A 10,882-nucleotide genomic window follows, 5' to 3' on the forward strand; every position below is an offset into this window, starting at 1 on the left:
CTCTAGTACCATTGAGATTTATCTCTGATGTCTTAACTGTTATTCTGCTGTCCCTACTTTTTGTCAGTGTTCCATATATTGCTGACTCGCCGATTCTGCGGACGACCTCCTCATTCCCTACCTTATCGGTCCACCTAATTTTCGAAATTCTTCCGTAACACCACATCTCAAATGCCTCGATTCTCTTCTGTTCTGGTTTTCCCACAGCTCATGTTTCAGTATCATACATTTCTGTACTTTAAACGTACATTTAGGTATTTCCTCCTCAAACTAAGGCCTAAGTTTGATAGTGATATACTTCGCCAGGTATGTTTCTTGTTTTTTTTTTTTTTTCTTTGTCGTCCTTGCTTCGTCGATCATGAGTTAATTCGATGCCTAGATAGTAGAATTCCTTAATTTTTGTCTATTTCGTGGTCCCCTATTCTGACGTTAAGTTTTCCACGGTTCTCGTTTCCGCTACTTCTCATTACTTTCGTCTTCTTTCAGCTTCCTCTCAAACCCTTCTTCTGTACTCATTAGACATTTCTATCAACATAATCTATAACTCTTAGTCACTTTCATTGAGTTTAGCAAAGCCATCAGCGAATCTTATCACCAAAATCCTTTCACCTAACGTATTATCCCACTCTTGAATCGTTATTTCCATCATTGCTTTTGCGTTGTGTAGGCTGAGCAACAAAGGCCGAGGACTACATCCCTGTCTCTCATGCTTTTTAATCGGAGCACTTTTCTTGGTGTCCCAGTCTTATTGTTCCCTCTTGGTTCCTGTACAAATTGAATACAATCCCCTTTCCCTTAGTTTACTCCGACACTTCTCAGAATTTCGAGAACCTTGCGCCATTTTACATTGTCGAACGCTTTTTCCAGGCCGACAAATCCAATGAAAGTGTCTTTATTTTTTTCAGTTTTCCTTCCATTATCAAACGCAACGCGTCTTTGGTCCATTTATCCCACCTGAAGTAAAGCTGTTAGTCATCTAACAGATCCTCTACTTCCTTTTCATTCTTCTGTACATTATTCTTGTCAGAAACTTGGATCCATGAGCTATTAGCTGTTGTGAGATATTTCTCGCATTTGTCGGTTCTTGTTATCTTGGGAACTGTGTGAATGATGTTTTTCCGAAATTCTACACACCAACATTTATATATGCCACACTTGAAGATTTTTAGCAGGTCGGATACAATGTTATCCACCCGTTTTTCCTTATTTGATTTTAAGTAGACAAAAGCTCTTTTAATAGCTGAATGTGATACTGGATCCCCTATCTCTTTCTTGTCGACTCCTGTTTCATCTTTCATCATGCCGTGAGACAAGTCATCTCCCCCACCCCCCTGAATAGGCACTCAAAGTGCTCTTTCCCTTTGAATATCCTCATATACTTTCTCCACCTCTTGATCCTCTGCTAGTGACATTAGCATATGCACCTCAAGCAACCGAAACACAACCTTAACCGAGAGGAAAGGACAGCTATCAAGGAACTGAAGAACTAGGACGAAATTGTGGTATTAACAGCAGACAAAGGCAATGCTACTGTCATCTTAGACACCGTGCAGTACGAAGACAAGATAAAAGAGTTATTAGATGGTCCCATCTACAAACAACTAAGGGCGGACCCTACGGCGAAGATAATTCAAAAGACGCAGGCCGCGATTAAGGACTCGAGAACTGGCGCTGACACAGCCAAGGGTCTTACTCCCAGAGTACCAGTCTCTCCTAGAATTTACGGTGTTCCAAGGATACATAAGGAAAGTTATCCTTTAGGGGCCAATAGTGAATGGGATCAATTCACCTACTTACAATTTGGCAAGGTATCTAGCCTGCAAATTAAGACGTCTAGTTGGCAAGACGGACTCTTATGTGAAGAACTCGACGCACTTTATAGAACGCCTAAAGGGAGAAACAATTTTACCTACGGAGATCATGGTCAGCTTTGACGTGAAGTCACTATTTACTAGCGGGCCAGTAGATGAAACTATGCACATCCTTCAAGAGCATGTCCCTCCAGACATATGCGACCTGGTTGAGTTGTGCCTGACTTCAAAGTACTTCAAATGGTAAGCAAATTACTACGAGCAGACAGTCGGCATTGCAATGGGGTCTCCCCTATCTCCACTGGCAGCCTACATATTCATGGAAGCCTTTGAAGCAACGGCCCTCGGTTCAGCTCCTTTACGCCCACGTTGCTGGTTTAGATACGTGGACGACACGTTCGCTATATGGCCTCATGGCGAAACGGAGCTGCACAAGTTTCACGAATATTTGAACAATATGCACGGGAGGATACAGTTCACACTCGAAGTAGAAAATAATGGTGCAATTCCAATTCTAGACGTCGAAGTATTCAGGAGAACGGAGAGCACACTGGGGCACAGAGTATATCGCAAGCCTACACATACAGACAGGTATCTGCAGGCACAATCCTACCACCACCCATCGCAGAAGAACGTTCTTTGGCAACCTGTGCGCAGCTCCTAAGTGATGCTCAAAACATCACACCTGAGCTTAAAAGGCTACGCACAACGTTTCTAGCCAATGGATCCAGCCATAAGTCGATCCACACAGTCTTGTCGACGAACAAAAGTAAGGAAGATAAGCAAGAAATAGACCATCTGCAGCCAAAAGTGCGCTTACCTTATGTGAAAAATGTTACTGACAGAATAGGCAAGCACCTTCGCCGCGTTGCGGTGCAGCCTGTCTTCTATAGTGGTCGTAGGATCCAGGACGTGCTATGCTCCACTAAGGACAAGGTGGACGCATTACACACTGCAGGCGTCTGCAAGGTGCAATGTGAATGTGGAGAGGCATACATCGGCGAGACTGGTAGGCCAATAGCAACACGCATTCGGTAACACGAGCGCTATATTCGTCTAGAGCTACACAACAAACCTGCAGTGGCAGAACATCAGCAAGACTGCGGAAAAGAAATAAAATTCAGCGATGCCTGTGTGTTGGCCAAGCAGCCGGTTATGACGAAACGCAAAATCAGAGAGGCCATCGAAATACTTAAAACACCCTAACAACATGAACAGGGAGGACGGACTCAGGCTTGACCCATCTTGGCTGCCAGCAATCAGAGCCCAACAGACCGCACTGTCAACACGAGGCACGAGCACTACCGGCGTGTAACTGCCGCCGCGCGGCCGACCTCCAGCAGTTGGTAAACAGCAGCCAACTTCTCATTCGACGGTGACCACCAATCATGGCACACAACACAAGAGCCAATAGACAATGGAGGTTACGTTCTGCCTCCACCGCAATAACCTATTAAAATAAAGTTCTTCCTTAAGTGACCAATGAAACTAACTACATTTTTTAAATTATGACGTAATGGCATGCGCAGTGAACAGTAACAACAAAGTATAAAGGACACTGCATAGCTAGAACGCACCATTAGACCCAGAAGAAGGCCGCTGCAACCGTGGCTGAAACGTTGTTTTTTCTCCAGCAGCAGTAGTTTTATACATTATGACGCGGTACCATACCCAGAAAACTTTTATGTCAACATGATGTAAATCTATCCGCTGCGAATCAATGTCAACATTGTGACCAAGGGCACGTTCACTGTACCGTATATTAGAGTTTTTCTTTCCATTCACAGCTGCAGATTTCGTAAAACATATGCATGACTATCGTTCACAGTTGCAGCGTTGGTAAAACAACTGCATTACTGCATCAGCTAAATTCTAAATTGTTGACGTTTCATTCACGAATGTCGATTTATGAAATTTTCTTTAAAGATATTCACGAGATTCACCACGTCCTCTTTAAGTGCCTGTCGGTTACGATTTTTCAGCACCTCAGATACTTTTTCAATATTCAAGTATAGTCAATATTCAAGTATGGCCTATAAAGGCATTTTACAAAATCTCCTATTCAGATACTAACCACCGATTCACAGAATTGTGTGTATTGAACCGAGCACCTAGAAACGACGGAGAGGCTTCTTCATGCCGTAGTCCCCAGTGGTTCACAACCCTACAACAGGCCACAGCAGTCCACCCACCCCACCGCCACCCTACTCCGAACCCAGTCTTATTGTGCGGTTCAGCCCCCAGTGGACCCCTCTGGGAAAGTCTCATACCAGACGAGTGTACCCCAAATGTTCGTGTGGTAGAGTAATAATAGTGTACGCATACGTGAAGAAAGTGTTTGCGCAGCAATTGCCGACATAGTATAACTGAGGTGGAATAAGGGGAATCAGACCGCATTCGCCGAGGCATATGAAAAGCCACCTAAAAACCATCCACAGGCTGGCCGGCACACCGGACCTCGACACTGAACCAGTCTTCAATTCTGACTTTCCGGCAGTCGCTAATCTCATTTAAGGTACTCCCATTTACTTTCGCCCCTCTTCAGTTTGATCCAATTTCATATTGTAGTGTGACTGGACTGTTCGTTCCGTTCAAAATTTCCTGCTGTTCTTCCATATTTTTACTGAGGATGGATTTAAAATTTGGAGCGAAGGACTACATCGCTACCTTATACCACATCTAATTCCATCACATACTTCTTGGTCTTCAGTTATTACTGTTTCTCTTGGTTCTTGGACACACCGCACACTACCCGTCTTTTCCTACAGCTGGCACCTATTGTTTTGAGAATTCTGAAAAATCTTCAACTATTTTACATTGTCGAAAGCTTTTCCAGAGGCGACAGGCCCATGAACTTGTCTTGATTTAAGTCTTGCTTCCATTATCAAACGGAATGAAGGAACTCCCTTCTGGTACCCTTACCTTTCCTAAAGCTAAAGTATTCGTCATCTAACAGATCCTCAATTTTCTTTTCCATTCGGTTGCGTATTACTCGTGTCACTATTAGGCTGTTGTATGGCGGTTCTCGAAATTATGTGCACTTGCTATCTTCGGGATTGTGAGGATGATGGGATGTCTTCAGACACATAGATTCTGCAAACTGGCTTGAATAACGTTTTGGTTGTAACTTCCGCCCAGAAATTTGGAAAATTCCGAAGGAATGTTATTGTGCTTTCAGCCTATTCGATATCATGTCTTCCAAAGCTGTCTTAAACTCTGATCCAGTACTGAATTCCCTGTGCTTTCATGCTGACTCCCATTTTTTTCTCCTTTCACGCGATGCGTTTCTCTCTCCAGCAGAGGTCTCAAATAAACTTTTTCCATGTTTCAGCTCGCTACTCTACTTTAAAAACGGCATTCCTCTTGCGCTCTTAATGTTGACGCCTTTGCTTTCAGTTTCACCAAAACGTGTACTGCCTATTCTGCACGCTGAACATGTCCTTCCAAAATTTCTCTTTTTCGATTTCTTTGCATTTTTCTTGCACACATTTCACGATGGCTTAGTTTAATCCTCAGTGTCTTATATTGCTATCTTTTCGTAAACATTTATGTGCTTCCTTCTTTCGTTATTCGGTAGAAGTATTTCTTCTGTTAAGCAATAAAATGCATTACAGAATTCTGCTGTAACTGAAGGAAGTGAATACATAACAGTAATTATGCACCTCTGTAACAGATGGACGTGTCCTGTGGTCTTTTCCATTTGCGAAACACAAAGGACCTTTATTGGATTTCCTACTGTGTGTTGTAGCAGTTTATGTCTGATACAGACGCATACCTATTACACCGCATCGTTGTGCGATTATTTTGTGGTATTAAAAAAGTAAATGGCGAAATAGATGGGGAAAACTATGACTGATGGTTATATACTTACGGGTTCAGTCTACTGATATTGACAATCTGTCAAGGACATCTAACGCGCACTTTTATTGCTACATGGCGCATAATAGTTCCCCCCCCCCCCCCCTAGGAGATTCTGTGTTCTTTCTGCAAACTAATGCAGCCTGCAAAGCAAATATTACGCCAAAGAGTTGCGGCCATTTGTTCCCTTAATCCTTATGAACCAAGAACGATACCGGTGATCGCTTGAAACTTGGTTTTTTTTCGCCAGACGATGTTCAAAACACATAGTTTGACACTATTCGAACTGAAGATGTCTACGGGAATTCAAATGAAACGACGAGGAAACAACGTACATTTAAAATGAGGACTGACTCATGAAGGAAACATCTTAGACCTGCTCCCTAAAACAGACCCAAACTTTTCGACTCAGTTCACCTAGAATCGGGATCCAATGATAGTGAGGCCCTGTTAGCATCACTTAATTCGGCTGTATATAGAAATACGAAGAAACGTAGGAAGATCTTTGAGCTTAGCCAGAGAGACAAGGAACTTATTTCATATTAGCTGAGTGTCAGCATGAAAATTTCACCCTCAGCACAAACAATGTTGTGTTTTAAAAACGATAGAACACAGCATTCAGTCGTTCTTTTCTTTCTTGCTGGTTTCATTTGCGAAATCTAGATTATTGCTGGTGCCATTACCAATGCTCTATTTCGTAGTATCAATGCGCGTCATTTATCTGTTGTTCGGGCGTCTGTCACAGTTCTTTCAATATTGATTGTAGTAATGAAAGAACTGTGACAGATGCTCGAAAAACAGGAAACTGACATGCACTGAGACTATAAAAAGTGCATCAATAATAGCTAGGCACTAGCCGAAATCTAGATTTGCCAGATCAAACCAACAAAAAGAGGGCGACTGATTGCTGAGCTCTATCATTTGTAAATCATATCACAGTCGCCGAGTGCACCCACGTTACTATTGGAAGTTAGCCTGCTCAACAATGCTGTGTATTAATGTAGTCAGAGCAAGGAGATTGAATATAACTAAATTTAGGCTAAGAGCAGCCATGCTTGAAGCATTCAACGAATTGGAAAAGTAAAATTCTATCAGCTTGACTGGAAGTCCTAAGAAGGTTTTGGGCTTACGTTAAATCAATAAACGTAACAAAGCCGACTGTCCAGGCACATTGTGTTCATAAAGGCCTGGAAAAGCTTGGTGTCACAGAAAAATGTCGAAATATCAACCTACACTTTCCCAAACTGCTTCAAAGAGGAAGATGGCACTATAGTAGCGTCCTTAAATCGCTGCGCGATGGCCAAAGTTGTTGATACAGAGATAGATGTCTATGGGATGAGACAGCAACTGAAATAGCTCTTAGGAGGGAAGCCCACCGGAACTAACGGGATACCAGTACGATTCTAAGAGGGAGTGCTGAAAAGTAATGTATCCGAATTGTTAATGTGAAAACTCTTAAACGTATTATAATAACACAAACGTTATTAAAGTTCCGCATCTTTATTCTTCATGTCTACGTTGTTGCAGCTCTCTGTCGCTAGACGGCTGCAAGCTGTGGCACGTAAAATACCCGTGTGCAACGTAACTATGTCGGTGCGTGAGGTACAGCTTGCTGTAATCGAATTTAGAATTCAAAGAGATCGTCCACTCATGGACCACCCAGTCTTCAGAATAACGATGCCAGACTACACACTAGCGCTGCAACACACGACACTTTGGGATCGACTCATGAGTTCCTAAAATTTAAAGAACACCTCCGAGGACTCCGCTTTGATAGTGATGAAGCGGTGCAAACAGAGGTGAGGTTGTGCCTCCGTCAACGAAGTCATACGTTCTACCGTGATGGTGTCAACAAACTGGTCTCTCGTTGGGATAAATTTGTTCGTGGCCAGGGAGAATATGGTTGGTTGGTTAGTGGGATTGAAGGGACCAGACTGCGAGGGCCATCGGTCCCGGGAGAATACGTTGAGAAAGGCATACGTAAGTATGATACATCAAGAAACAAAGATGTCGAATGTTAATAACGTTTGTTTTATTAAGAAAACTTTGAGATTTTTCACATAAAAAATTGGGGCGTATCGATTTCATGACCTCTCGTAACATAGAATGTGCAGAAGAACTTGCCCCTCTTCTAGCAGCGGTGTATCGTAATTCTCTGGAGAAGCAAAGTGTTCCCAATGATTGGAAAAAATGCATTGGTCATTCCCATTTTCAATAACCATCGAACAGAAGCACAAATCTATATCCGTACATCTCTGACGTCGGTTTGTTGTGAAGATTTGGAGCAAGTCACGTTTCCATATAACGACACTTCTAGAGATCGGAAAATTCCTCGGCAGGGATCGACATGGATACCCAGCTCGCTCCGTTTGTCCATGAGACCCAGAAAGTAGTAGACACCAATGCACAGATGGACGCCGTGTTTTTCATCTTTCGTGAGACTTTCAGTACAGCTCCGAGTTCATTAAACGAAATGAAAAAAAAAAAAAAAAAAAAAAAAACACGAGCTTACGGAATATCAGACTATCTCTGTGTTTGGGTTCAAGAGTTTCAGAGTTTCCAACAAACGGAACACAGGATGTTACTCTCAATGTAGAGAAGTTTCCAGAAGTAAAAGTAACTTCGGTCATACCCCAAGGGAGTGTTGTAGGTAAATTACTTTTCGCAACATACAGTGTGTAACTAATATAGTAGACTTATAGTAGACACGTCGGTAGTTTCATGAGGCTTTTCGCAGATGATGTAGTAGTACACAGAGAAGTCGCTACGCTAGAAAATTTTACTGAAATGCAAAAAGACCTCAGAGGATCGGCGCTTGGTGCAGGTAGTGGCAACTGATCCTCGACATTAACGAACATCGGTTATAAATAGACTGGGAGACCCATTACTGTGTGATTATACGATTGCAGAACAACCATTTAAATCAGTTACTTCCACAAAATACGTAGTAATATGCGTACTGTGCGTTTTAAAGTGGAACGATTACATACGACTTACAGCAGGGAAGGCAGATTCCAGACTGAGATTCATTGGAAGAATCCTCAGTACGTTACGAAGGAGGTAGCTTAGAAAGCTCTTGTCCGACAGTACTTTGAATACGGCTCCTCACTATGGGATCAAATCCAGATATCACTTACGTATGCATATTTTGTCAATAGTACGCGTTTAAAGCCCGCAGTAGACGTAAAATGTCGTCCGAAATTGTACTGTACGTCTCCTCGCAAAATTATTTTGAACGGTTAGTTCAGGAAACCACTCGAAGTGTAAAAGATTATGGAAACATAGTTGACCTCTTAGTAACCAATGATTCTGACAATACTGAGCATCATGATGGATAGAAGGATTAGTGACAACAAGGCTGTTGTAGTGAGACTGAATATCGTAACATCCAATCTCAACAATAATAAATACAAAGTACACATTTTTTTTTTTAAGAAGACAAAACTGGACATCTTTCTAAGAGACAGTCTGCATTCTTTCCGGGATGACTATGTAAGCGAAGGCTGGATGTGGTTTGAATTCAAAGAAGTAGCATCGACGGCAATTGAGAGATATGTACCAACGAAATTAATTGAGATGGCACTGGCCCACGTTGGCACACAAAACGGTTCGAAACACTTGGAGAAGCAACGAAAAAAGCATGCAAAATGTAAAAGAACGCAAAATCCCCAGGTTTTTACAGAAACTCGAAATTAAGTGCGAACTTCAATGCGAATTTTTTTTTTATAGTTTACGCAACAAAATTCTGAGTCTAAATCTAGCAGGAAGCTCGAAGCGAATCGGGTCGTATGTAAAGTAAAAAATGGTTCAAATGGCTCTGAGCACTACGGAACTTAACTTCTGAGGTCATCAGTCCCCTAGAACTTAGAACTACTTAAACCTAACTAACCTAAGTACATCACACACACACATGCCCGAGGCAGGATTCGAACCTGCGACCGTAGCGGTCGCGCGGTTCCAGACTGTAGCACCTAGAACCGCTCGGCCACACCGGCCGGCCTGTAAAGTACACCTTCGGCAACACGAGATTATTATCTTCACTGCGTGACAACAATGCCGATATCACAGATGAAAGTGCCACTAAAACTAAGTTACTAATTACGGTTTTCCGAAACTCCTTCACCAAAGGAAACGAAGTTAATATTCCTGAATTCGAATGAAGAACAACAGCGAACGTCAGTAACGTACAATTAGATATCCAAGTCAAGGTCCGTTCAGAGTATGCTGATACAATAGCTACATACTTACCAATGTATCTTGGGTTCCCCAAGGAAGTGTTGTAGCCCTCTCCTGTTCCTGATCTACATAAACAATTCAGGAGGCACTCAGAGCAGGTAGTCCTGTTGGATAGTTTGCAGACGTTGGTGTCGTTTACCGTCTGGTATAGTCATCATATGATGAAAACGAATTCCAAAATGATTTAGACAATATATCTGCATGATGCAGAAAGCTGCAGTTGACGATAAATAATGAAAATTGTGAAGCTATACACATGACTACTAAAAGGAATCTGATAAATTTTCGTTACACTATAGATCACACAAGTCTGAAGGCTGTAAACTCTTCTCAGTGCTTGTTGTTGTTATGGTCTTCAGTCCCGAGACTGGTTTGATGAAGCTCTCCATGCTACCCTATCCTGTGTAAGCTTCTTCATCTCCCAATACCTACTGCAACATACATCCTTCTCAATTTGCTTAGTGTATACATCTCTTGGTCTTCCTTTACGATTTTTACCCTCCACACTGCCCCCCCCCCCCCCCCCAATAATAAATTCGTGACCCCTCGATGCCTCAGAACATATCCTACCAACCGATCCCTTGTTCTAGTCAAGTTGTGCCACAAATTTCTCTTCTCCCCAATTCTATTCAATACCTCCTCATTAGCTACGTGCTCTACCAATCCAATCTTCAGCATTCTTCTGTAGCACCAATTCGAAAGCTTCTGCTCTCTTCTTGTCCAAACTATTTATCGTCCATGTTTCACTTCCATCCAAATACATTCAGAAGCGCCTTCCTAACACTTAACCTATACTCGATGTTAACAAATTTATCTTCTTAAGAAACGCTTTCCTTGCCGTTGCCAGTCTATAACCTCTCTACTTCGATCATCATCAGTTATTTTGCTCCCCAGATAGCAAAACTCATTTACTACTTTAAGTGTCTTATTGCCTAATCTAACTCTCTCAGCATCACCTGACTTAATTCGACTACATT

Source organism: Schistocerca piceifrons, chromosome 3, assembly GCF_021461385.2.
Source record: "Schistocerca piceifrons isolate TAMUIC-IGC-003096 chromosome 3, iqSchPice1.1, whole genome shotgun sequence".
Classification (NCBI taxonomy): Eukaryota; Metazoa; Arthropoda; class Insecta; order Orthoptera; family Acrididae; genus Schistocerca; species Schistocerca piceifrons.